This window comes from Lissotriton helveticus, chromosome 7 (genome assembly GCF_964261635.1).
Source record: "Lissotriton helveticus chromosome 7, aLisHel1.1, whole genome shotgun sequence".
Taxonomy (NCBI): domain Eukaryota; kingdom Metazoa; phylum Chordata; class Amphibia; order Caudata; family Salamandridae; genus Lissotriton; species Lissotriton helveticus.
Window position 1 is genome coordinate 1,686,795,735 of NC_136068.1, and position 26,041 is coordinate 1,686,821,775.

At 45.4% G+C, this 26,041-nt stretch overlaps 1 protein-coding gene across 4 annotated transcripts in view; it reads left to right on the forward strand.

Moving 5' to 3' along the window:
* HPN (hepsin) overlaps nt 1–26,041 on the forward strand; it is a 432,603-nt gene that overhangs the window by 30,918 nt on the left and 375,644 nt on the right. The gene's annotated exons all lie outside the window — the stretch shown is intronic.

A 26,041-nucleotide genomic window follows, 5' to 3' on the forward strand; every position in this document is an offset into this window, starting at 1 on the left:
GCCGCACCTGCAGCTTCACCTGCAACAGAACCAGCAAACCTCCAAGGACTGGTCCCAACCATCTCTGCTGCATACTCCTCAACACCCGCTCCGCACGCAAACACGCCGTCGAGCTCTGGGATCTGCTCGACACCTCCGCCCCAGAGGTGTCCTGACTGACCGAGACCTGGTGGAATGACTCTTCAGCGCCCGACATCACCATAGCCATCCCGGACGGCTACAAGGTCACCTGCAGTGATCGCGCCAACCTAACCAGAGGAAGAATAGCCATTGTACACAAATCCACCCTCAAGGTCGCCACCCACGCAGACGACACCCTCAACACCGCCGAACACCTGCACTTCCGGATCCACACCGACCCCAACACCACCCTCAGAGGAACACTCATCTACAGACCCCCCGGGCCCAGTTCAGTGACTCCATCGCCGACCTCGCCAGCACCCACGCACTCGCCTCCATGGACTACATCCACCTCGGGGACCTGAACTCCCACCTCAAGAACAACAACAACGCCAACTCCGCCACCCTGATCGACAACCTCGCCAACCTCGGCTTTAGGCAACTCGTCACAGCACCCACCTACGCCGCCGGCCACACGCTGGACCCCATCTTCTCCACAGGCACCCACGTCGCCTTCGACCACACCACCGAACTCCATTGGACCGACCACCGCTGCATCCATTTCACCTTCAAGAAATCAACCACGCACCACCTCACCCAACAGCTGCCTCGCCACTGACGGACCAAAGTCACCGAAGTCCGGCTGATCACCACCTTCGCCCAGAACCCACCCACTGACCCCACCAACCCAGACGCCGCAGCCCGCAACCTCAGACAGTGGATCGACGACTGCGCCAACACCCTCGCGTGCTCAAGAAACCCTCAAACAACCACACCAGCAAGAGAGCCACCTGGTTCACCGACGAGCTCCAGACCTCCAAACGCGCATGCCGGAAATTGGAGAAAATATGGCTCCACGAACGTACACCAGACAACCACGCAGCCCTCAAGGATGCCACCCGCAGACATCACCACCTCATCAGATTAGCCAAGAGATCCTCCTTCAAAGACCGCTTGGATAACAACTCACACGACAGCAAAGAGCTCTTCAGCATCGTAAAGGAACTCTCCAACCCCTGCGTCAACGCTAACGACATCCCGCCCTCACAAGAACTGTGCGACTCACTAGTCATTTTCTTCCTCCGCAAGATCGCTGACAACCACGACAGCTTCAACACCACAACTGCCCCGACTACGCCAGACTCCACCCCCCCTGCGAACACCACCAGCGCCATCCGCCTGACCTCCTGGTCCAATGTCAACGACGACGAGACACGCAAGGTCATGAACTCCATCCACTCAGGATCTCCGTCAGACCCATGCCCACACCACGTATTCAACAAACCAGATGCAGCCATCGCACCCCAACTACGGATGGTCATCTACATCTCCTTCAAAACAGAGACATTCCCGGAAAGCTGGAAGCACGGCGAAATCAACACCCTCCTCAAGAAGCCCAGGGCAGACCCCAAGGACCTCAAGAACTTCCGACCCATCTCCCTGCTCCTGTTCCTGGCAAAGGTCATCGAGAAAATCGTCAACAGACAATTGACCCTCTGCCTGGAAGACAACAACATCTTGGACCCATCCCAGTCCGGATTCAGACAAAACCACAGCACCGAGACAGCCCTCATCGCAGCCACAGACAACATGAGGCGCAAAATAGACAACGGCGAAACATCAGCCCTCATCCTCCTGGACCTGTCGGCTGCCTTCTACACGGTCTGCCATCGCACTCTTAAGACACGCCTCCTAGAAGCCAGAATCCAAGAGAAGGCCCTTGACTGGACCACGTCCTTCCTCTCCGGCAGAATCCAGAGCGTCCGCCTCCCACCCTTCCGAAGCCACCGACATCAATCAATCAAGCAATCAATGCATTTGTAGAGTGCGCTACTCACCCGTGAGGGTATCAAGGCACTGAAGGGAGGGGGGGTGCCGCTACTGCTCGAATAGCCAGGTCTTGAAGTGTCTCCTGAAGGTGAGATGGTCCTGGGTCAGTTGTAGGTGTGCAGGTAGGGAGTTCTATGTCTTGGCTGCCAGGTAGGAGAACGATCTTCCTCCGGTTGTGGCTCTGGGAATCTGTGAGGCGTTGGCGAGGGCGAGGCTGGTGGAGCGGAGCTGGCGGGTGGGGGTGTAGAACTAGAGGCGGTTGTTGAGGTATTCGGGGCCCATGTTGTGGAGCGCTTTGTGTGCATGGGTGAGCAGCCTGAACGTGATCCTCTTGCTGATAGGGAGCCAGTGCAGGTTTCTCAGGTGGGCGGATATGTGGCTGTGGCGAGGGATGTCGAGGATGAGTCGTGCGGAGGCGTCCTGTATGTGCTGAAGGTGTTTCTGGAGTTTGGCTGTGGTTCCTGCGTACAGGGCGTTCCCGTAGTCCAGTCGGCTGGTGACGAGGGCCTGGCTGACCGTCTTTCTGGTTTCGGTGGGGATCCACCTGGAAGATCTTTCGGAGCATGCGCAGGGTGTTGAAGCATGAGGACGAGACTGCTTTGACTTGCTTGGTCATCGTGAGGGAGGAGTCCAGGATGAATCCCAGGTTGTGTGCGTGCTCCGTGGGTGTCGGTGCGGTGCCCAGCGTCGTGGGCCACCATGAGTTGTCCCAGGCGAATGGGGATTGCCCGAGGATGAGGACCTCCGTCTTGTCCGAGTTGAGCTTCAGACGGCTGTGCTTCATCCATTCTGTGATATCTTTCATTCCGTCCTGGAGGTTGGTTTTGGCGGTGAGAGGGTCTTTGGTGAGGGAGAGTATCAGTTGGGTGTCATCGGCATAGGAGATGATGTTGATGTTGTGTTTGCGTGCGATGGTGGCGAGGGGGCTCATGTAGATATTGAAGAGGGTTGGGCTGAGTGAGGAGCCCTGGGGTACGCCGCAGATGATCTTGGTGGCCTCTTAGCGGACGCTCTGGGTTCCGTCGGAGAGGAGCGATCTGATCCAGTCCAGGGCCTTTCCTTGGATCTCAGTGTGGTAGAGGCGGGTTATAAGGGTGCGGTGGCAGACGGTATCAAAGGCTGCCGTGAGGTCCAGGAGGATGACAGCGGCCGTCTCTCCGTTGTCCATCAGGGTCCTGATGTCATTGGTGGCTGCGATGAGGGCGGTCTCGGTGCTGTGGTTGGCTCGAAATCCAGACTGGGATGGGTCGAGCGAGTTGTTTGCTTCGAGGAATGCAGTCAGTTGTTTATTGACTGTTTTCTCGATGACTTTAGCCGGGAATGGGAGAAGAGATATGGGGCGGAAGTTCTTGAGGTCTTTGGGGTCCGCTGTTTGTTTCTCCAGAAGGGCGTTGATTTCTGCGTGTTTCCAGCTTCCTGGGATGGTGGCTGACGTGAAGGAGATGTTAATGATGTTCCGGAGGTGGCGAGCGATAATGGTGTCGGATTTGTTGAAGATATGATGAGGGCATGGGTCGGAGGGGGAGCCGGAGTGGATGGTGTTCATGACGTGGGTGGTGTCTTCAGTGCTGATGGGCGTCCATGCGCTGAGGCTGGTGGTGGGGGTCGTTGGTTTGGTGGCTGGAGGTGGAGTCTGGGTTCTGAAGCTGTCATGTATATCTGCGGTCTTGCGGTGGAAGAATGTGGCGAAGGAGTTACAGAGGTCTTGCGACGGTGTGATGTCGATGTTGCTGGCGCTGGGGTTGGAGAGCTCTTTGACGATGCTGAAGAGTTCCTTGCTGTTGTGGGAGTTGTTGTCCAGCCGCTCTTTGAACGCTGTCCTTTTGGTGGTGCGGATCATCTGGTGGTATTCGCGGGTGGCGCTCTTGAGGGCTGTCATGTTTTCTGATGTCCGTTTGTGGCGCCAAGCTTTTTCGAGGGTTCGGCAAGATTTCTTTGTGGTCTTGAGGGTGTCTGTGAACCATGAGGTTTTTCTGTTGCTAGTCTTGCCTGGGGGTTTCTTCAGTGGAGCTAGGCCGTCGGCGCAGTTGGTGATCCACTGTGCAAGGTTGTCTGGTGCGTCGTTCGTGTCAGGGGTGTCGACAGGTGGGTTCTGGCTCAGCGATGTGGTAAGCTGGTCTATGGGGACTTTGCTCCAGCATCTGCGGGGGATCAGTGGTGTGTGAGGGTGGGATGTGGTCTTCTTGAAGGTGAAGTGAATGCCGCTGTGGTCGGTCCAGTGTAGTCTGGTGGAGTGGCTGAAGGAGACGTGGTTACTGGAGAAGATGGGGTCGAGCGTGTGGCCAGCGAGGTGGGTGGGCATGTCCACCAGCTGCTTGAGTCGAGGTTGTCGAGGTTGTCGAGCAGGGTGGTGGTGTTGTTGTTGTTGCTTTTTCCAGGTGAAAGTTCAGGTCCCCTAGGAGGATGTACTCAGGTGAGGCGAGGACATGCGAGCTGATGAAGTCGGCAATGGTTTCGCTGAATTGTGTCCGTGGGCCCGGGGGCCTGTAGTTGAGCGTTCCTCTGAGGGTGGTCTGGGGGTCGGTGTGGACCTGGAATTGTAGCTGTTCGGCGGCGGTGAGTGTGTCATCTGTGTTGGTCGTGATGCTGATAGTGTTCCTGTAGATGATGGCGATTCCTCCTCCGGTTTTGTTGACACGGTCCTTCCGGGTGATTTTGTAGCCGTCCGGGATGGCTATCGTGATGACGGGGGCCGAGGAGGCGTTCTTCCAGGTTTCCGTGAGGAAGGCGACATCTGGTGCTGCTGTATCAAGGAGATCCCAGAGTTCGACGGCGTGTTTGTGGACGGAGCGGGTGTTGAGGAGGATGCACTTGAGGTGACTGTTGTTATTGTTGCTGTGTCCGGTGGGCGGGTGCAGGTTTGGAGGCAGGTGAATTTGCATGCTTGGCAGGAGAAGGATCCGTGGGTGCTCCTCGGGGTGGCTCGGTGGCAGGCGGCAGGTCATCCTGTGTTGGGTGCGATGAGGTTGGCGGTGTCGTACCTCAGTCGGGTTCCCTGGTAACGGCGGGGGCCAGGGGTTGTGGCACTGGGCGCGGTCCAGGCGCGGACGGGCGCAGATGGCTTGCCCTTGGCGCGCCTTTGGCGTGTCCTCTGCGCTTCTGCGCGGTGTCCTCCATAAATGGGGAAGTGGGAGGGAGGAGCAGCTGGGAGGCGGGAGCGGGGCGGCCAATGGGCAGCAAGCAAGGGGGCAGGGCCGCAGGGGAGCATCGGCGGGAAGCGAGACTCGGGGGGCACAGAAGCGGGTAAGGAATTACAAGCACAAGAGGACAATGGTCTGGACAAGAAATGCAAGAAATACAGAGGAACAAGTCAAAATACAGATCGGGCAGCACAGGGCTCACCAGCGGCGATCTCACGCTGCGGCGGTGAGCGGCGGAACACAGGTGCACACGAGGAGCCGTGCGGCATGTGGAGCGACCGGCCCTGCGAGCATCATCTGCGGTGTCCCCCAGGGCTCATCCCTCAGCCCGACATTGTTCAACATCTACATGCCCCCCTCGCATAAGTGGCCCGCCATCACGACCTCAACATCATCTCCTACATCGACGACACCCAGCTCATCCTCTCCCTGACTAAAGACCCAAACACCGCCAAAACCAACATCCACGAGGGAAGGAAGGCTGTCGCCGACTGGATGAGGAGCAGCCGTCTGAAGCTGAACTCGGCCAAGACGGAGGTACTCATCCTCGGACCCACCACCTCAGCCTGGGATGACTTCTGATGGCCGACCACACTAGGAACAGCACCAACACTCACCGACCATTCACGCAACCTAGGATTCATCCTCAACTCCTTCCTCACCATGTCTAAGCAGGTCAACGCCATCTCCTCCTCCTGCTACAACACCATCCGCATGCTCCGCAGGATCTATAAGTGGATCCCGACCGAAACAAGAAGAACGGTGACACAGGCCCTCGTCAGCAGCAGACTGGACTACGGCAACGCACTCTACGCAGGAATCCCAGCAAAACACCTACGACGACTACAACGCATCCAAAACGCTTCTGTTCGACTGATCGTCAACGTGCCCCGCCGCAGCCACATCACCCCCCCACCTGAAAGACCTACACTGGCTCCCCATCGACAAGAGGATCACCTTCAAGCTCCTCACCCATGCACACAAAGCACTCCACAATGCAGGACCAGCCTACCTAAACAGCAGACTCAGCCTCTACACCCCCACACGCCAGCTCTGCTCTGCCAGCCTCGCCCTCGCCACAGTCCCCCGCATCCAACGAACGACCTCCGACGGCAGATCCTTCTCCTACCTCGCCGCCAATACCTGGAACACCCTCCCTACCCTCATACGGCAGACCCAAGACCTACTCGCCTTCAGAAGACTCCTCAAGACCTGGCTCTTCGAGCAGCAGCAGCAGCACCCCCTCCCCTCAGCGCCTTGAGACCCTCACGGGTAAGTAGCGCGCTCTGCAAGTACTCTGAATGATTGATTGATTGACTCTTCTGATATTCATTGCTTCAAGAGAAATTGCCCCATAATGCTTTGTGGGACCTTTTGATTTGAAACACATTTTCACCCTTACCTTGTTTGTGGTAGTCCGAGGATGATAGGACCACTACCAAATCACTCTCCACAATGCAGTCCTTCTTTGAAGGATATTTTCTGAGTCCTCACTCTAAGCTGTGTAGACCTCCAAAATTATCATCTCCCCTGGATCTTCAATACCTTCTCAGTACTCTCATGGATAGCGCTTTTTCTCTACAGCTGGGAGTGTGACACCATTAGGGGCAATGTGTATGGTAACATTTAGTAAGGCCTAAAAGTACACAACGATAATGTCTATGTTGGTATATCTTCTAGCTGACTGTATGGTTGCAATGTAATGGTGATGCCCCAGAGGGGCTGTTTCTACAGTTGTAGTTTAATGACAAACACACGAAAGAATGCACAAACAGAAGTTTATTCTTGATAAATATTTTATTAGTGAAGCACTACAATGGGGTGTTTGGTTCCTAGTTAGGGCAATTATGGACTTCTAATTGGTGCTGGCCACACAACCAATAGCCCAATTTCCAACACCGGTGCTGAGCGGCGGCAATCTCAGTGTAGGAAGCTGGCTTTCTATATAGTGTTCTAAAATGAATTACAATGTGCAGAGTCCAGTGGATCCCCAATAGGTGTGCATTGGAAAAAGCAATTAACTCTAATGCTCTTTTTGAGGTAGTGTGGTCGACCAGTTAGGCTTATCAGAGGGTAGCGAAAGGAATTATTGTCACACTCAGAGGCGATAATTCAGACACACACTCAAGAATAAATCTGAGACCAACTGATATAAATAAAGTCGTACATTTACAAATATTTTTAGAAACCCGGTTCTTCGTTCAACAGTGAATATACGTTATATGTTGATTTTTAACCAAATGCACTTCAAGATGCAAATGCTTACAAATTTTAAGCAACAGCGGTCACTACCATCAGGCAGAGACCATCGTGGTCAAGGAGAAGAAAAGGTTTAGATTGCGGAGTACAACCATCACATGTATCATTGCGGTTGATGGAAGCACCACTTTGCCATGTAGTTTTGGGGAACAACGACCACCCAGAGTTCAGGGAAAGGTCTACTCCAGGGGAGTCAGAGTTTTGGAAGTCCCAGGGCTTGAGCACAGCAGGAGGTCCTGTGTTACCTGGGTTGGAGGTGCCAGAGGTCTTGATGATGCAAAATTTGCTCTTCACTGGTAACGTTTGGCTAAAAGGTGTGGGGAGGGCAGTCTGTTGTGGTTGGAGCGGTTATGCTCAAGTTGTTTCTTTTACGCAGTTGATGCCACCTGAAAGAGGGGTACAGGCTCACATTAGCAGGACTTTTTCCAGTGTTGGTCGCAGGTACTGTGAGGATCACTCTGGCTGGTGGACGCATTGAAGGGGTTCGTTACTGGACTGGTGACCAACAAGACTTGGCTGCTGCAACTTTTGATAGATGAGGTGAATCGCGTCAGCACAGTCTGTGCCTCTCCACACCTCATGGCGGTCTTTACCGGTGGTGAGCCAGGGACTAGCACCATTGGTGCAAAGGGGGATCCCAGTCAATAGGCTAAGGCTTGCTGGACTCCTTTTGCAATTGCCAGGGTTTTGCACTGGTTTCTTCTGCAGCAGGGTTCATTTCCTGGATCAGCAGCACATTTTTTACCTCTGTTTTCTTTAGGTCCGTAAAATCTGAGGTTCAGGTCTCGGGGAGCCACCTAAATACTGAATTTAGGAGTGTTACAAGGGACACAAGTACTAGCCAATGGGCTATTTACCTTTAGGGTGTCTGCACACTATAGTGACGGCTTCCTGTGGGAAGAGGCCATACTCTCGCCCTGATTGGAGATTTTCTCACCATCTTAAGATGGTGGAATTTTTGGAGAGGGGTTCACCTCACTTGCCCCACCCTAGGTATTATGTAGGCTGAGAAAGACACTGCTCCGCATCTAATTAATTTTCCTGCATTTCCTCCCATCAAAAGTGGAGCAGGAAAGAGGGGTTGGCCTCCCACACTATCCGTATGTTCCTGGGTTGGATTTCAAAGGCGGCATTGCCTTTGAATCTTCCTGCCCGGTAAGACCACCATGTCCTGGAGGAGGTGTTAAACACCTCCGCCCAGGGCAGGTACTATATCTGTCCTCTGAGAGCGCTGGCTCTCACCCCATGAGGTCAGAAACATGTCTGATGGTGGCGGCTGGTGAAAACCAGCCAGAGACCCTCCTAGGTTTTGGTTATGTTTCAAGGGGCCCTCTAAAAGGGTCTCCTGTGTAAATGTATTAATGCATCCAACACTGGCAAATGAGAGGATTAATTAAGACAATATGTTTGTTGACAAATATCTTAGAAATCAGTGAAGCCAACATGGGGCTAGGTAACTCGTGTTGACAAGTATCCAGCCCATGTTTTTTATGGCTTCCCTGTTCACGTGCAATATCACAGAATGGACTGGACATTATGTAGTCGTATCTGCGCATGCATATATGCCCGCACATAGATATAGTGCACCCTACCTTAGGACTAGAGACCTGCAGTAGGGGTGACTAACCTGTTTCTTATGCTGTGTATGGGTGACATGGCTCACTGGACTGTGTACCATGTTGACTCGTTGGATTTCCCTGCACCAAGACACACATCCTGTAATGGCAGAGTGTATAACCTTGGGGTAGCAAAACCAGAGGACCCTCTTAAGTATCCATGCCCTAGGTACCAGGAGCACCATTTACTAGGGACATACAGGGTAGCTCAAGTTGTGCCAATCATGGTACAGTGTTTGTGAAAAGAGAGCTGCACTGCAAACCTGGTCAGCAGGGACACAGTGCACTTTCAGTTAAAAATCATATCTGTTCGCAGGCAAAAAGTGGAGGCTAACCATGCAAAAAGAGACACTTTCTGACACCCAGTCCCTGTATGCATTGATAACATTTGATAAGTCCAATTTTCCCACATATTACCTTAATGCGCAAATATCAGAGCGCACACTCTGAGAGGGGTTCACAGGTTTGTTCGGTGAACTCCAGAGGTGCTAGGGAAAACCCCCTTAAACATGTCATGTACAATTATTGACTGTTGATTAATGTGTTGACTGTGTTTCTTAAGGACAGTCTGCATTTCTAAAATAATTTAATTATGAGGTGGGATTTCATACACTGTGTTCCCATTAGAGTGTTCCCACTGGAGTATTAATGACAATAGAGAGTCCTTTGAATCCCTACACCATACACTGGGCATGTATGCAGAGTATTCTTCTCTATATGCTTAGGGGCTACAACACGTACCCAGACCAAAGATCTGGGAGTAGGGATGAGCCCTGCTTCTAGGGGTGTAGGAGGTGATTGGGCACTCCAGGAAATTCTTACACTTGTCCTAGGCATGGCAGATTTTTCAATAGGAAGCCCATGTGAGTCATTATTTTTACAGCCTTTCTCCCACAATTGGCACAGGCCAGAAATCATTGGAAGGGTGGGGTTGGAGGGTAGGGTTCCCAGGAGCAGTGAACCTATCCCAGTGGTTCCCGCCAGGAGGGTAGGAGGTTCCCAAGAAATGTTCCCACTATGGGGAGGGGAAAGAGGTCGAGAAAGTTGTGGTTCCCATGGTCCCCATTGTTTATCTGGTGGGGAGGGGAGCTAGCTCAAGGTGGCCAATATAGTAGGGTGGCCCTGTAGAAGGATGTTCTCACAGTTGAAGGTGTAGTGTCTAATTCTGAGGAGATCAGAGAGGGGATAGATCTCCCTAAATTCCCAATATGGGTTAGTGGTGACCCCGAGATGTCAGGGTAGGTAGGCTACTGCCAGAGAGCAGTGTAGGATATCCTCCTAGAAATCGTTTTTTTCTGTACCTGAGGGGGTGGCTAGGGCAATTTCCAGACAGAAGGCTAAACAAGTAGGTCCTGTGGGATCAGGTCCCAGAATCGAGGGTGAAAGCCCTGCAGCTGGGGGGTTATGGCCTCAGCACAATGTGAGGGTGCGCAGAAGGTTCTGCTCTAAGCAGGCCCCTGCCTGGTGCATTGCTAGTGTACTAGCCGTGGGGGCATGCCTTGCGTTCTCCTCAAAGTCCTGGTTCACCAGACAAGGGCTCAGTAAGAGGGAACAAGCCCTCTGCTGAGTTTGGATGGTGGGTTCGGCACCCAAATATAGAGAGGGTGGGAAGGAGGCTCTGCCTTAGTCAGGCCCATACCTACTAGTGCATTATGGTGTACAAGCCTTAGGGGTATTAAATTGGGCCCCGACTTCCTGGGTTGCCAGGCATTGGACATACCGGGTAGCACAGTCCTCAGCCAGGTGCAGAAGGTGGTTCTGCATGCAGTAACTCAGCAACATGTGAGGTGGGGCCTATCTTAAGTGAAGGGAACCTGTGCTTCTGACTTGAACGGTATGGTCACTTCTGTCTAGGACTGTGACTTTGGCCTATCAAACGGCTAGCTGTCGAGGACTGCGCCTGCCAGACATCTGTTAGGTGCACTTAAGGTTTACAGGATGAGAGAATGCCCCTGGTGAGGGTGTGCAGGAGGTCCTGATGGAGCCCTTGCCTGGGGCATTTTTGGATGTTAGCCTCAGGGTGGATGCGCTAGGGCCCCTCGAACTTCTGGTTGTCCAGGCAAGGGCTCAGTATGAGGGGATAAGCCCTCTGTTGAGTGTGGTGAAAGGAGGCAGAGTGAGCTTCAAAGTGACCTGTTGGAGCTTTCACAGGGGTATCTATATGGTCCTCCGTTGGTCTTCATGGTTGGAGCATGGAGGCTAGGAAGAGCTTCCATGGGTCATGACCCCCACATTGTCCTACAGCTCTCCTGTTGACCCAATGGGGCTGGAGGGAGCCCACAGGTGAGGGATTCCTGTGGTAGGAACTGCCTTGGGGTGATTCTTATCTACCAGCACTCTGTGATTGGACTGGAGTTCACTTAGGGGGGTACGGTCATCCCAACAGGGTGGTGGCAGCATAGACCCTAGAGTAAATACTGAGGTTGTGGGTCAGGAGCTTGTTCAAGGCTCTTGTGCGACTCAGTTGAGTGAGGCTACTGGATTGTGTGTTCTCCGGAAGAGGGGACCAACCGGTGACCCTGGGGACAGGTTTCAGACCTGTCGGTTGTGTTGCAGTCAGTACAGAGGCGCTGGACGCTTGCCAGGACCAGTGTGGTGGCCTCAGCATTGCAGCACCCCGAGCAAAGGTGAGCTTCGACCTGCTGAGCCATATAGTTAGTGTCTTGGATGCATCTGATCTAGAAACAAAGGGTTTACTAGGGCAGTATGGGTTCGCTGTAGGGATCTGCAACCACAAGGTTGAGTTAGGTGGGTGGTCTTAGCATAGGAGGGCCAATGGAAGTTCTCAGTATCGGGGTACCGGGTGTGTGGAAGGAAAGACTGTTGTTTTCTAGCACAGAACATTTAGGATCTCTGACAGAATATCGAGGCTGAAAATATCGACAGACAAAATATCGACGTTGGAATATCGAAGGCAAGTATATCGACACCCTATCTACAACATGGTAAGTACAAAAATATCGAAACAAAAATATCGATGTTAAAAATATCGTAATTAAAAATATTGTTTTTTAAAACAAAGGTAAAATTAAGTAAATAGTACTTATATATATTTTAAACTTATGTTAAAATGTGTTATAATGTTTAAAATGAATAAATAATACATATTTACTATTAAACATTTAATTAAAAATAATAATTACATATACAATATACACTTAAATAATTATAATATATACATTATTTCTTAAATAATTATAAAATATTAACAAATACTACAATTTAAAAATACATCAACACTCATAAAATAATAACATAAATATTAATAAATAATTATATTTAATAAATAACAACAATTAAATATACTTTCAATATTTTTAAAATTAATTAAATACAACATTATGTAACATCTTAAATACATAAATAAATATAAATAATATTGAATAGCATAAGGGTAAAAATTACTATTCAAACTCCAGAGGGTGCAACAGTAGATAAAGCGTTGGATAGCGTAAGTGTAAAAATTACTATTCCAACTCCAGTGAGTGCAACAGTAGGGAAAGCGTTGGATCGCGGGTATGTAAAAATGACTATTCCCACTCCAATGAGTACAACATTAGTGAAAGCGTGGGATAGCGTAGGAGTAAAAATTACTATTCCCACTCCAGAGAGTGCAACAGTAGGGAAAGCATTGGATAGCGGGTGGGTAAAAATTACTATTCCAACTCCAGTGAGTGGAACAGTAGAGAAAGCATTGGATAGCGGGTATGTAAAAATGACTAATCCCACTCCAATGAGTGCAACATTAGGGAAAGCGTTGGATAGCGTAAGAGTAAAAATTACTATTCCCACTCCAGAGAGTGCAACAGTAGGGAAAACGTTGGCTAGCGGGTGGGTAAAAATTACTATTCCAACTCCAGTGAGTGGAACAGTAGGGAAAGCGTTGGATAGCGGGTATGTACAAATGACTATTCCCACTCCAATGAGTGCAACATTAGGGAAAACGTTGGATAGCGTAAGAGCAAAAATTACTATGCCAACTCCAAAGGGTGCAACAGTATGGAAAGTGTTGGATAGCGTAGATTGGCTAATTATTATTCCAACTCTAGAGGGTGCAACAGTAGGGAAAACGTTGGATAGCGTAGGGGGAAAAATTACTATTCCCACTCCAGAGAGTGCAACAGTAGGGAAAGTGTTGGATAGCGTAGGGAGAAAAATTACTATCCCCACTCCAATGAGTGCAACATTAGGGAAAGTGTTGGATAGCGTAAGGGTAAAAATTACTATTCCAACTCCAGTGAGTGGAACAGTAGGGAAAGCATTGGATAGCGTATGGGTAAAAAATAATATTCCAACTCCAAAGGGTGCAACAGTATTGAAAGCGTTGGATAGCGTAGGTGTGAAAATTACTATTCCAACTCCAGAGGGTGCAACAGTAGGGAAAACATTGGATAGCGTAGGGGGAAAAATTACTATTCCCATTCCAGAGAGTGCAACATTAGGGAAAGCGTTGGATAGCGTAAGGGTAAAAATTACTATTCCAACTCCAGTGAATGGAAAAGTAGGAAAACCATGGGATAGCGTATGGCTAATAAATAATATTCCAACTCCAAAGGGTGCAACAGTATTGAAAGCGTTGGATAGCGTAGGTGGGAAAATTACTATTCCAACTCCAGAGGGTGCAACAGTAGGGAAAACATTGGATAGCATAGGGGGAAAAATTACTATTCCCACTTCAGAGAGTGCAACATTAGGGAAAGCGTTGGATAGCGTAAAAGTAAAATTTACTATTCCCACTCCAGAGAGTGCAACAGTAGAGAAAACGTTGGATAGCGGGTGGGTAAAAATGACTATTCCAACTCCAGTGAGTGGAACAGTAGGGAAAACATTGGATAGCGTAAGAGTAACAATTACTATTCCCACTCCAGAGAGTGCAACAGTAGGGAAAACGTTGGATAACGGGTGGGTAAAAATTACTATTCCCACTCCAGTTAGTGGAACAGTAGGGAAAGCGTTGGATAGCGTATGGGTAAAAATTACTATTCCAACTCCAGTGAGTGGAACAGTAGGGAAAGCGTTGGATAGCATATGGGTACAAATTACTATTCCAACTCCAGAGGGTGCAACAGTAGGGAAAGCGTTGGATAGCGTAGGGAGAAAAATTACTATTCCAACTCAAAAGGGTTCAACAGTAGGAAATGCCAATTAATAAATATTTGCAAAAAATATTACACATAAAAATTTGTAATTATTTACAATTAAATTACTTCCCACACTATTCCCCTATAAACCCACAACCCGCTCTGGTACTAAAACATAACATTTAATAAAAAATAACATTAATTGCCAATTAAATAATTAATTTATCAAATAAAATAAATAATTGCCAATTAATAATTACTATTAAATTAGTTCCCACCCTATTCCCCTATAAACCCACAACCCACTCTTGTACTAAAACATACCATTTAATAATACTTAACATTAATTACCAATTAAATAATTAATTTATCAATTAAAATAATTAATTGCCAATTAATAATTAAATAAAAAACTAATTAATTACTATTAAATTACTTCCCACCCTATTCCCCTATACACCCACAACCTGCTCTGGTACGGAAACATAACATTTAATAAAAATTAACATTAATTACCAATTAAATAATTAATTTATCAAATAAAATAATTAATTGCCAATTAATAATTACAATTAATTTACTTCCCACCCTATTCCCCTATAAACCCACAACCCGCTCTGGTACTAAAACATAACATTTAATAAAAATTAACATTAATTACCAATTAAATAATTAATTTATCAATTAAAATAATTAATTACCAATTAATTATTACAATTAAATTACATCCCACCCTATTCCCCTATAAACCCACAACCCGCTCCGGTACTAAAACATATAATTTACTTAAAAATAAATTTATTAATATATAAAAATAATACACATATAATATAAATTAATTTAAATACTTTACAAAAACATATAATAACACATACATAACAAAAGTCTAAAAAATAATACAAATATCGATATTATTAACATCGAAATTAGTTACATCGATATATATGCTATCGATATTACTAACTTCGATATTACTTACATCGATATAAATGAATTCAATATTACTTACCTCAGGGTCGATATTCTGTCCTACGATATTCTTGACATCGATATTCTGTACCTTCGAAATTTTAAACACGATATTTTGGTAGGTCGAAATTTTCAACTCGATATTTTGACTGTGTACCGAACATTTAAGCACATATATATGAACATTTAAAAAAATATCAGCAGTTTTGTAATTCTGAAATGTGATTAACACAATGATTTTAAGAGTATCAAAACAAATCAAGACACTTTCCTTCGTGATGTGCAAACGGTACATATTTGTAAAAACCCAAACCCCATACTTTATCATTGGTGAGCTACATAATTTTCTCAGTAAAACTGCATGTACGAGTGAATTGTTTTGTTATTTCAATAGAAAATATGCTACCTGCAAATGACAGTACATTACAACAGCATTCTTTAAAAATATATTTGCCCCAATGCGCTGCGAACTGCACCACCCACTTCATACCATACCCAAACCACCTTCCTGCTGAATGCATTTGCTACTGTTGACCTCATGGGTCCCCAAAGGACCGCAAACCCTTTGTGCCACTCCGAGCTGGGTCTGACTTTACTGGAAGATTGTATTGACCCGGCTCCCCTCCTTTTATGGGTTAAAATGTGTTCCAACCTCAAATAAAAATGTTCTTTGCAAATTCTATCTCTATGTATCTTTGAGAAAATCCCATGGTTATGTTATGTCAAACGAGTGTTCGGTAACCTGGTCTATATCGACTTTTTTAAATAATCAAGCTCACATCCCACCCGCGGCCAAAGTCAAAATAAGGATGTTTATTTGGAAAGAGCATTGACCAGACCTCAGAGTTTAATCTCCCAGCAATCCAGCCTGTACATCAGTCCTGGTCATGCCCCCCTTCCTCAAGTATTGCAACTTTAATTAGCTTATATTTTAAAACAGCACTCTAGGTTCTATTTGACAAGATTTCGTTTGGGCACCACTCACATTGCAGAGACTTTTCCTACTCAAGGAGGGTGGCTGAAAGATCTTCGTCCATGCCTATGGGATATCTCAAAACAACCTACAGTGCACTTTCTATTCCATTATTATTATGTAAGAAGAATTGTTGTACTCCCCTTGCTGAGATACCATAGACCTATCTCATTATAGAATGGTTGTCGACATTTGTATACACTGGAATCATATGAAACTTGCCAAGCTGTTCACAATTTCACTAGGGGGGCACATTTCATTAGGAACCTTTATGGCTTATAATGTTCAAAGTTCTATTGGCTGATTATCCAATGCATTACTGTGATTGTTATCTGTCAATTTGTATGACGCACTTTTCTTACATTGATTGATGCCAACATTTCAGGGAAACTTTTTTGGTCTCTGGTTTAATTTATTTTTATCTTAATATTGGGGTTGTAATGTATCTATGTATGTATCTACTTTTATGATTTTTCAAATTGCTTGTAAATGTTGTGTAAAGAAATTCCAAAAACCCTCTTCGGACCTTTCCTCTCTGAGCACATTTTAATCATTGATTCCAAACTGGGCCCTAAAACCTTAAATATGCATGAGTTGCAAATATTTTTAAAACGATAATTATATAAGTACGCACTCTAAAGAAGCTGGTGCAAATCTGTTAGACATTGGCAAGGGCATATTATGTGACTATATGCAGGACCTCTTCCACCAGCACGCTCATTCAATTTCCTCCACATCACAACTATCGATGACTGAAGTTTAGGTTTTCCATCTTACAATCTCCCTAAAACCGCTGTCGTACTGCATACTGGTACTGGTTTCTAGACAACAGCTTGCTTTCACGGATTATTTCAGGAAACAAATAAAAAATGTCTGCAGGTTCCCTCTACATTAACACCACAGCACTGTAGTATTTTCTTTTGTTTAGAAATTGCATGGATTCTGTAAACCAATTCTAACTATACCATCTAACCTTAAAACAACCTTTTGTTTCTGGCATGAAAGCATTGAAAATCTGAAGGGGAGTGGTGCTGCTACGGTGCTAGCCTTAGTTATCCATCTCACATTTTTCTCCTGGTCTTTTTTACTCCAAGCTGTCTTTTAAATCTAATATTCTTCTTTTAGTCTGATAGATTGTAAACTAGGAGGGCCTGCCAGATGTTTTGTGCCAGGAACGTTATGTTACTGTACCAATCTACAAGTGATCCTCCATCACACTCACATTATATTGGTGGAAGTGGATCTGGAACAGTCCTGTTCCATGCTTCCACCACAGTCACCTGTGTCCAAACCTCAGATATTTATCCTCCTGAATGTCTAAGGTTTTCCATTAGCCTCTTCTTCTTCTACAAAGGGAACTGTACAGAGAAATAGGGCAAATCGCACGCCTGGAATTTTACCGAAGGCACCAGGAATGCATATTTTGTCTCACAAAAAGATCAACATGAAGAACTGTTATTAGTCTTTTCTGGATTTTTTCTCTCAATTTAAGAAGCTATATTAATGTGTGCAGAGTTTGACTGCGAAACTGCTTTTTTTCTAGGTTACACTTGCCTCACTGTAGCTATTTAGACTAAAAAGATGACTGCATTAAGTCTTCAAGCAAATCAAGTTACCCCAGGCTGGTGCAAAGACAGAGAAATAGCTCCTTGAAGATTTTCTTGGTCTCTACTGTGTAGTAGGCGTAGGGCACATTTTTCACTATAAGTGGTTTGGGATCTATGGGCACACAGAGGTAACTGTGGGTCAATCATGGTAATTGGGTCCATTTGACTCTGGTGTCGGAGCGTCATACAGCAAGTACACCCCTTTAGCACTTGACTCTCTTGGTCGCAGGTCATGTAATCCAAGGTTTACTCAGGGAAGTGGTGTTGAAGTAGAGACTTAGCACTCAGTAATATGCAATACAGCTCTTTTTTTTATTGGGTTTTTCCATTTTAAACAGCAAGAAGCAGCCAATTCCCAAGCGCTAAGGTAGAATGAATAACATATTCAGCATGAGCAAATAAAAAAATATCTGACATGACAAAAGCAAAAACATAAATATGTTAAATTATACTTAGGAGAAGAAGAGCACTGAAGACAAGCAATATAAGACCCCAAAGCTCAGGTAAAGGCGGACCAGCCCTAGAGGCGACCTCGGCCTGAAAGGGATCCCAAATCCGACTCCACCATTTCCTTCGCAGGTCATTATCAATCAGCACCACCTCTAGCCTGCTTGTGTGTAAAAATTCCTGCCACCAGATCCAAGGGTCGAGTGGCTTGCAAGCAAGCCAGAATTGTTCCAAAACCAGCCTAGCTAAAGTGATGGAAAAAAAATATACTCTCTCTAAATGGGGGGAGGGGAGAAATGGCCGGGGAATGCGCCAACATGATAAGTTTGAGATCCTCAGAAGCCTCCACATTTAATATGCCCCCCAATTTACCAAAGACAAATAGCCAAAACAGCTTCAGGGCAAGATTTGCAGACATAAACACTGGTCATCCAGCCATAGCTTCATAATAAAGAGACAATGTGGACTAATCTACCTGTTATTAATACATTTAAGGTGGTGTACCTTGATCCGAGATATATTCAAACTAAATGGGACATCATATTGCTACACCAGAGATCGGCCCGGTGACTTCCGAGTTAAGCCAAGAACTCCACTTGTCTACCCGCTGCTGGGATCCATCCTCAATTAGATTATGTGAAGCTCCATGAATTGATTTGTAAACAAACCCAATATTTCTCTTACAAGGAGTTTTCCTAATAAGATGCAAGCCCAAATTATCAATGCAGCTCATGTCCTCTCCCTTAAAGTAAAACAAAAAATGCAGCAACTGTAAATAACTAAAAAAACCCGGACGGAAGGGGAACCTTCTACGATAAACTACTAAAAGAAAAGGCATTACCCTCAAAGAGTTGATCAAAGGTCAGAAGAATGGCCCTTTTCATACCTTCGGGAACCCATCATGAATGTCCTTAGAAAAATTGGGGTTATAACCCAAGTACATAGATGAATTAAACGGGGCAATACCCATAAATATTCTCCTAAAAGAGCACCAGACCTGATGGAAAACTTTTTAAAGTCTTAAATTGAGTATGTTTGAAGCACATTGTGTCGAGAATACCGAAACTGGGGACAATCAATTCACCCAATGAGAAATCACAAAAGGGCAGCACGACTGCAAATGCATATGCTGGTTTGTTAAATCTTTTTTTATAATGTACAATAAAAACAAGTTAAGACAATATACAATGGTTTCCTACAGTCTTGTTGGCAGCCAGCCATGCTAAAATAAGGCATGCTTATTGTGAGCTTTTGCTTAAGCTATGCACTTCCAGACTTGTACGTGTTCTCTCAGAGAAGCCCCAGGGTGATAGGCAAATATAGTTGACGGAGTTCATTTTGTTAAAAATATATGGTTCTAGAGGACAAGGTCTTTGTATTTATATTTCTTTTATGAAGTGCTGTGGCTAAAAACAATAAGTTCAACTTGGTGATCTAAGATGAAATGCTGATACCGTTGATGATTTCCCATTATTTCTGCGAGGTAAAGTGCATTGTGCAGTAAACAATTGGGCTGCAGAGTGTTCAATTGCACTTTATCACCTTGCGTGCCCGACCGGTTTGAGGTGTCTGTCGCTCTTTTCTGGTTCATTTGCAGTTAAGCTCAGAAACTTTATTGCCTTGCATGCCAGTTGTACTGTCGAGCATCCTAAGCATTTATTACTGCAGATATGCAAGTCCTATTTTGTTCTCTTTTCGGTGTTGGCAGTAGGAGTACTTTCCGTATGGATAATAGTGCTGGACAAATGCATAATAGATGAAGCAATGACTCATCTCCTTGTCCACAAAGGCGGCAATCCTTTGAGGGCCAGGCCTGTTTCCATTTTGGGATAATATCTTTCAATGGATAAACTCCCAGTCTCAATAAAATCAGTTTCCGGTTTTTGCGATTTGCAAAATGTTCTGAGGGGTATGGTTGAGGTTTTAGCGTTTTATATGTTGGCATCACCATCCATAAGTTGTTCTTTGAGGTCAAAGAGTCTTTATCCATTTCCTGGGATTGTTGCTTGATGGTTTTATTGACTATTCGTTTAAACTCCGGATAAGATGATATTGTGTGCCATGCTTCCTCTAGCTTTAGAGCTGCGTTAGATTGATTTAAGAACAAGTAAACGTAGTTGCTCAATCTAGATTGCCTCTCAACCTCCAGCCAGTAATAGTATGCCAGGTAGTCTTCATCCGCTGCCATCATTCTCCAATAGTATTTATCAAGGGCCCCTTGTCTTGGCAGGATCTGTTTTTTTAGCCCGAATTCCAATCTAATCATGTTGCATAGAAATCAGAAATGTTGCATAGAATTGAAAATAGATTCTTGAAGAGGCTAGCTTAGGCAGTATTTAAGATTGTTGAGTCCTTTGTGTTTAGGAGTTCTGATCCATACGTGATTGATGGCAAGAATTTGGCTGCCACAACCTTTACTAAATAAGTTTTAGATTAGTCAGTAAGTTTGTTTTGCAAGATTTTAAATGCAAATAGTAGCTGCTTTGCTTAGACTTTCCACAGTTCTAAATATTGCTTATAGTTAAGATGTTGATAGATTAATACACCCAAATATTTATACGTTCCCACCTGATACAAGGAGTTACTGTTAATCACCAGGTAAATTTCGTTTGTTTTTTATGGGAGTTAGAAAAACACATAACCATAGATTTTTTGAAGTTCATAACGAGTTGAGATGAGGCTGTATATACCGCTAGTTGGTTTGTCAATTGCTGTAGGCCTCAATGCGTTTGAGAGAGCAACACAATGTAGTCAGCATATTGCAGGCTTGATATTCTGACATTGCCCAATTTTGGAGGGTCCCCTAGTATTAGACGGAGGTTATTATCTAGGTCATCTGCATTGATGTTGAATAAATTGGGGGCCAGAACACACCTCTGTTTTAAGCCGTTGGTGGTAATAATTTTGTTTGATAGGTTTCGACCGTCCCCCATTTTTCTTTGGACCCATGTTTTTGAGTAAAGATTGATTATTGCATCTAATAATCTAGGGACCTTGTCGAAGGCTGCTTTGAGGACTACAAAACAGGTGTGCAAAACGTTTGAGTTAGCAATAGCTTGGTTGGCCAGGAGCATGACAGCGGATAAGTTTGTTTAAGTGCCTATACTGGCTCGAAAGCCTGTTTGTGTGTTGGGGATCAGTTTTGTGCTATCGACCTAGTCCTCTATATCTTTCAACAAATTTGCAGTGTACATTTTTGCCTCAACATCAATGAGAGCTATTAATCTATAATTTGATAGGTATGAATGAGCTCCTGATTTGTAAATTGGTTGTAGGATGCTTCCTTGCCATGAGTCTAGAATGGTGCAAGTCTCCAATGTGTGAGCGAACAGCCAAGTTAAATGGTTGGACCAGAAACCTGGGTCTTTTTTTGATAAGGCGTTGGGCAGGCCATTTGGTCCTGGGGCCCCATCAGACCTTTATTTTTATTTTTGTAGGACATTCAATACCTGTTTTGTGTGATCTGTAGATGAGATACTAGTGGGTCAGACCCTGATGTTTCAAGTGGATCTGGCAGGAATTTGCCTTCTGGCTGTTTGACTTGGGGGTTGCTGTGGTTTATCGGTTTCTATGTGCAGGTCATGGAATCTATTTTATAGTTGATTCTTGGCACTGGGGCATGGGAAGTCAATCTTGGTGTGATGGCCATCCAGGTCTCTTTATTTTGAGTGTCCCTAGAAGTTATTGTACCAATCAATCTCGCCTTCGATGTATCGTTATTTACGGATGCGCCAGAGACAGTCTGGGTGTTGAATGTGGCTACTATATGAGCTCTAAAGAACAACAAATAACTGTGGGTCTGGTAAGGAACTCAAGACATGCTGTGTGTTGCTGGCTATGTGTCTGCTACTACTATTAAAATAGAAGACAGACTGGACAGTTAACCACTGTGAAAAATGTCCATCAGTTACGCGTTTTTGGGCACCCAGTACATCAAATGTATGTCATATGATGTACTGGGTGCCCAAAAACGCGTAACTGATGAATAGTAGTAGCAGACACATAGCCAGCAACACACAGCATGTCTTGAGTTCCTTACCAGACCCACAGTTATTTGTTGTTCTTTAATACTTGTGTGGGGGGTATAACTGTGCCCAGGTCTTTAAACACTTCCCTTGAACCCTCGAATAATTGTTTGTTTACTATATGAGCTCTCCATGTATGTTCAGTTATGTCAGAGTTAAAGTGCCATTTGTTTCCATTTGATAGGAGATTAATGTGAGCCCAGAACTGTTTTGAGTTTTGTTGCTGGCTGACGTAGACCATTTTTGTCCAGAATTGCTCTTTGTATGTGTTCTGTGCTGCAAGAATCTCCTTTTTTAAGTCCCTTTTAATTTGTTCAATTATTGTCACAGACTGCCAGGTGGGTTGTAGGTTCTGAGTTTGCATTAGTCTGAGAGCTTTATTTAGTTGTCTTTTTTTATCTTTAGCGTATGTGTGTACCAGGCTGCCCCGTTTCCCTTGAAAGGTTTTTGGCTTTTAGGCTTTGTCGAAAAGGTTTTGTTTAAACTGTTGATAAAAGCCTTCCAGGCCCCTGTCCCTAATGGTTTTGCATCAGTAGGGGCCAACAAAGCAAAGCAGGACTCCATGATTGCATCTACATTGTTTTTTATTCCCTTTTAATCATTTTAGATTGTAGTTTTGAGTAGATGGTGTAAGGGCGCTAGCTGCCCGAGACCTTTCTTGGATGGTAGTTAGTATAAAGAATTGAGAATAATTGTCACTGTCTGCCCATTTGTTTCATTTTCATTTTTCATTAATTAATTTCATTCATTCCAATGGGAGAAACTCTGAAAACATGCCAGCACAGTGTCCAAGGTGACCACCCCAGCACCGATCGGAATTGTGTAAAATATGACCCCAATAAGTAATAATTTGGAAGGGATACCCCCTCATTTTCCTTGGTTTGCTGTAAAAACTGAATCCTGCATTGACGTATACGGTAGGCCCAGATAAACCCATGCCATAATGCCTCCACTGTAACAAAAAAAGCTGAAAGAAAGAGTTGGATACAGCAAAACAAATACCGCAGAAGGATAGTCATCATAATAAGATTAGAACAACTGTAAGAGCTAAATGTGAACGGTTTCACTTAAGAACGACCACTGCTGACTGCTGATACCACATCCTATAATTTCACTATAAAATATCAGGTTAATTAATTGTTAAACCGACCCCAAAGTAAACCAGGGACTGCGCCCACCTCTGATCCTGGGCAGGCGGGGCTACATTAGAAACAATCGGAGTCTTTTCAGAGTTTCAAAGTGCAGCCAGTAACCTCCCCAAATGATTGGGCTGCTGCCATCACTGTCTTTAAACCCCCAATCGGAGCTGGCGTAAAAACCGCAATGTCATCTGCTTACACAACAATTTTAACTTCATATCATTGAAGACTCAAGGGTTGCATCCCCTCCTTTCATTTAAGAGATTGAATTAACGGTTCAACATATAGAGCAAACAACTGCAGGGTGATAGGGCATCCCTGCCTGGTACCATGGAGAAAAGCAGTAGGTTCTGATAGAAGGCCTATGTTTTGAACTCTTGCCTTAAGACCCAGGTAAATTCCCTAGAAACAAATGTGGAACCCAAACCAGCAGACTCCATTACCTCCTAAAAAAAGGGCCAAGAGACGTGATCAAAGGCTTTCTCAGCATCCAGACAAATCATACCAATAGAGCTACCTGACATATCACCACCTCTAAAGCCGAAATTGCCATATTAACATGTAACGCTGTATCCTGGCCCAGAATATGAACATACTGGTTTTGGTCCACCAATTGCAAGATGGTTGCTGACAGCCGATTAGTAAAAATGCAAGCATAGATTTTGGAGTTAAAATTAATTAGATAAAGAGGATGATATGACCCACAAAATGTGGGATCCTTCCACGTTTTTGGAAAAACCACAATATTTGTCTCTTTTAAGACTCAGGATCATTATCGAAGAATAAAACAAATGAAACAGATCCATTAACACTGGGGACAAAATCTGTGAAAAGGTGACACAAATGTCCGATAGATTCTGTTGGGGACCCTACACTTTCCTACTAGCCAAAGAACTAATGACCTCTTGAACCTCAGTAAGAGTGATAGGGGCCTCTAACTTAGGCATCTGGGTAGGAGGTGCCCGCAGTCCAAATATTGCTGAGTGAATTGAGAGATATCCTCAGCAGAGGAGAGATACTCTTCCTTAAAGAGGTCCCGATAAAACCAGCAAAATACTTCAGACACTAGGACAGGATCTTTAACTAAAAGGCCATTCTGATCCCTAATTCACTGAATATTATTCAAACTTGATCTGTCTTTCACTCAAATGACAAAATCCGCCCCATTTCTTCACTGTTCTTGAAATATGTCATCTGTTGAGCTCTCCCCCTTTTACCCACCCTCTCCCAATTATTGTCATAAGGGGAGCACTAAGAATGGTATACTGTTCCAAAAGCTGTTCATCCCGAATCCCTTCCTTCACTATAACACTGATTTCTTGGTCTGATTCAACGGACCTCAAAGTCCCTGTTTCTTCAGTCAATGCCATTCAACATTGATACGATGTAAACTGAAGAGTCTGCCCTTGACAGAAGGCTTTTAGAGAATCTCAAACCACAGAGATTGAAGCCTTCCCTATGTAAAATTAGAGAACCTCCCTAATATGCAAATTTAGTGAGCTTATATAGCCATCTTCCAAGAGTAACCTACATTCAAATTTCCAGCTCCATGAGCCAGATACCTTAGTATCCGTACTAAGCTGTATGAACAATGAAGGAAACCAATATATTACTAACCAGAAAGATATCAATTCTTGATATGGCATTATGAGGAGTGGAGTAGAACATTAAACCTGATTGACTAGGATGCTTAAAGCGCCAAAGATCAACCAAAGCATAAGGGTATATTAGCTATAAGACTGTTGGCCACTGCCAGTCCTTCCCCGGTGAACCAAGTAATCGAAGAGCTGATCTAAAGGCCCATGCTGGGATGCTGTATAAATCCTTTGGCAGATTATAACATTGAAATCACCACACACAATACAGGGTGGGGGCCAGAGATGCAGCGCCAAACCCCAAAAATCAAAAACCTGATCCCTGTCCTTCTGAATAGTTGCCAGCAACCACCGCCCCCTCTTAATCTGTTACTTGTCACACTACCTCCCATGACTATCCTGTACCAGAAGTGTAACACCCCTTGGGAAGAGGCATAACAAGAAAGGGATAGGGTCCTATATCTGAGATCTTTTAATACTTGGTCCCTAATCTGAGACAGCTGAGTCTCCTGGAGACACAGAATTTGTGCCCTGAGGTTATTTAGTTCCTCCTGGAAAAGTTTCTGCTTTTGTAACAATTTTACCCCATTAATGTTTTATGATAAATATACAGCTGCTGAGCAGGACCTCAGCCCCAACTAGCTGTTGCCATAACTACACATTATCCACAGGCTACTTCTCTGCAAAGCACAATGAAACATGCTAGCTCCAAGACTCTTTTCCCAAATCAAACTGAATATTCCACTTGTAGTGTGAGTGACCACACTCCAGGTTAAATTGTCAAAAACAATACCCCAAATGCTCTCAGGAAATAACCAAAGCCCACCCTAACACCCAAACCCTAGCCCACCCCAACACCCACCCCTTGCTTCCGTAAAGGTGAGCGAACCCACCCCCATACCAAGCCCCAAGTACCAGGGGACCAACCTAACATGTGGTTCAAATCCAGCCCACCACCAAGATGGCCCTAGGCTAGCCCCCCTGCCCATGAGTCCCATCAAGAAAACAACGAATCAAGAGACAAAAAGGGAAGAACAAAGAGAGCACGCCATAGGCCCCCACCCCTCCACCTGAGAATCCACAACTATGACAGGGAGCAGGATGGAGGGGCCCACACAAGCACCCCTACATATAGAGCCTACCTTATAAGAGCAGAGAAATCATAACTGTCCACCCAACCAGCACCTCTCCAAGAGAACAGAAAACCCCCAATAAACCCCCCAAAAAATATCCAACCCTA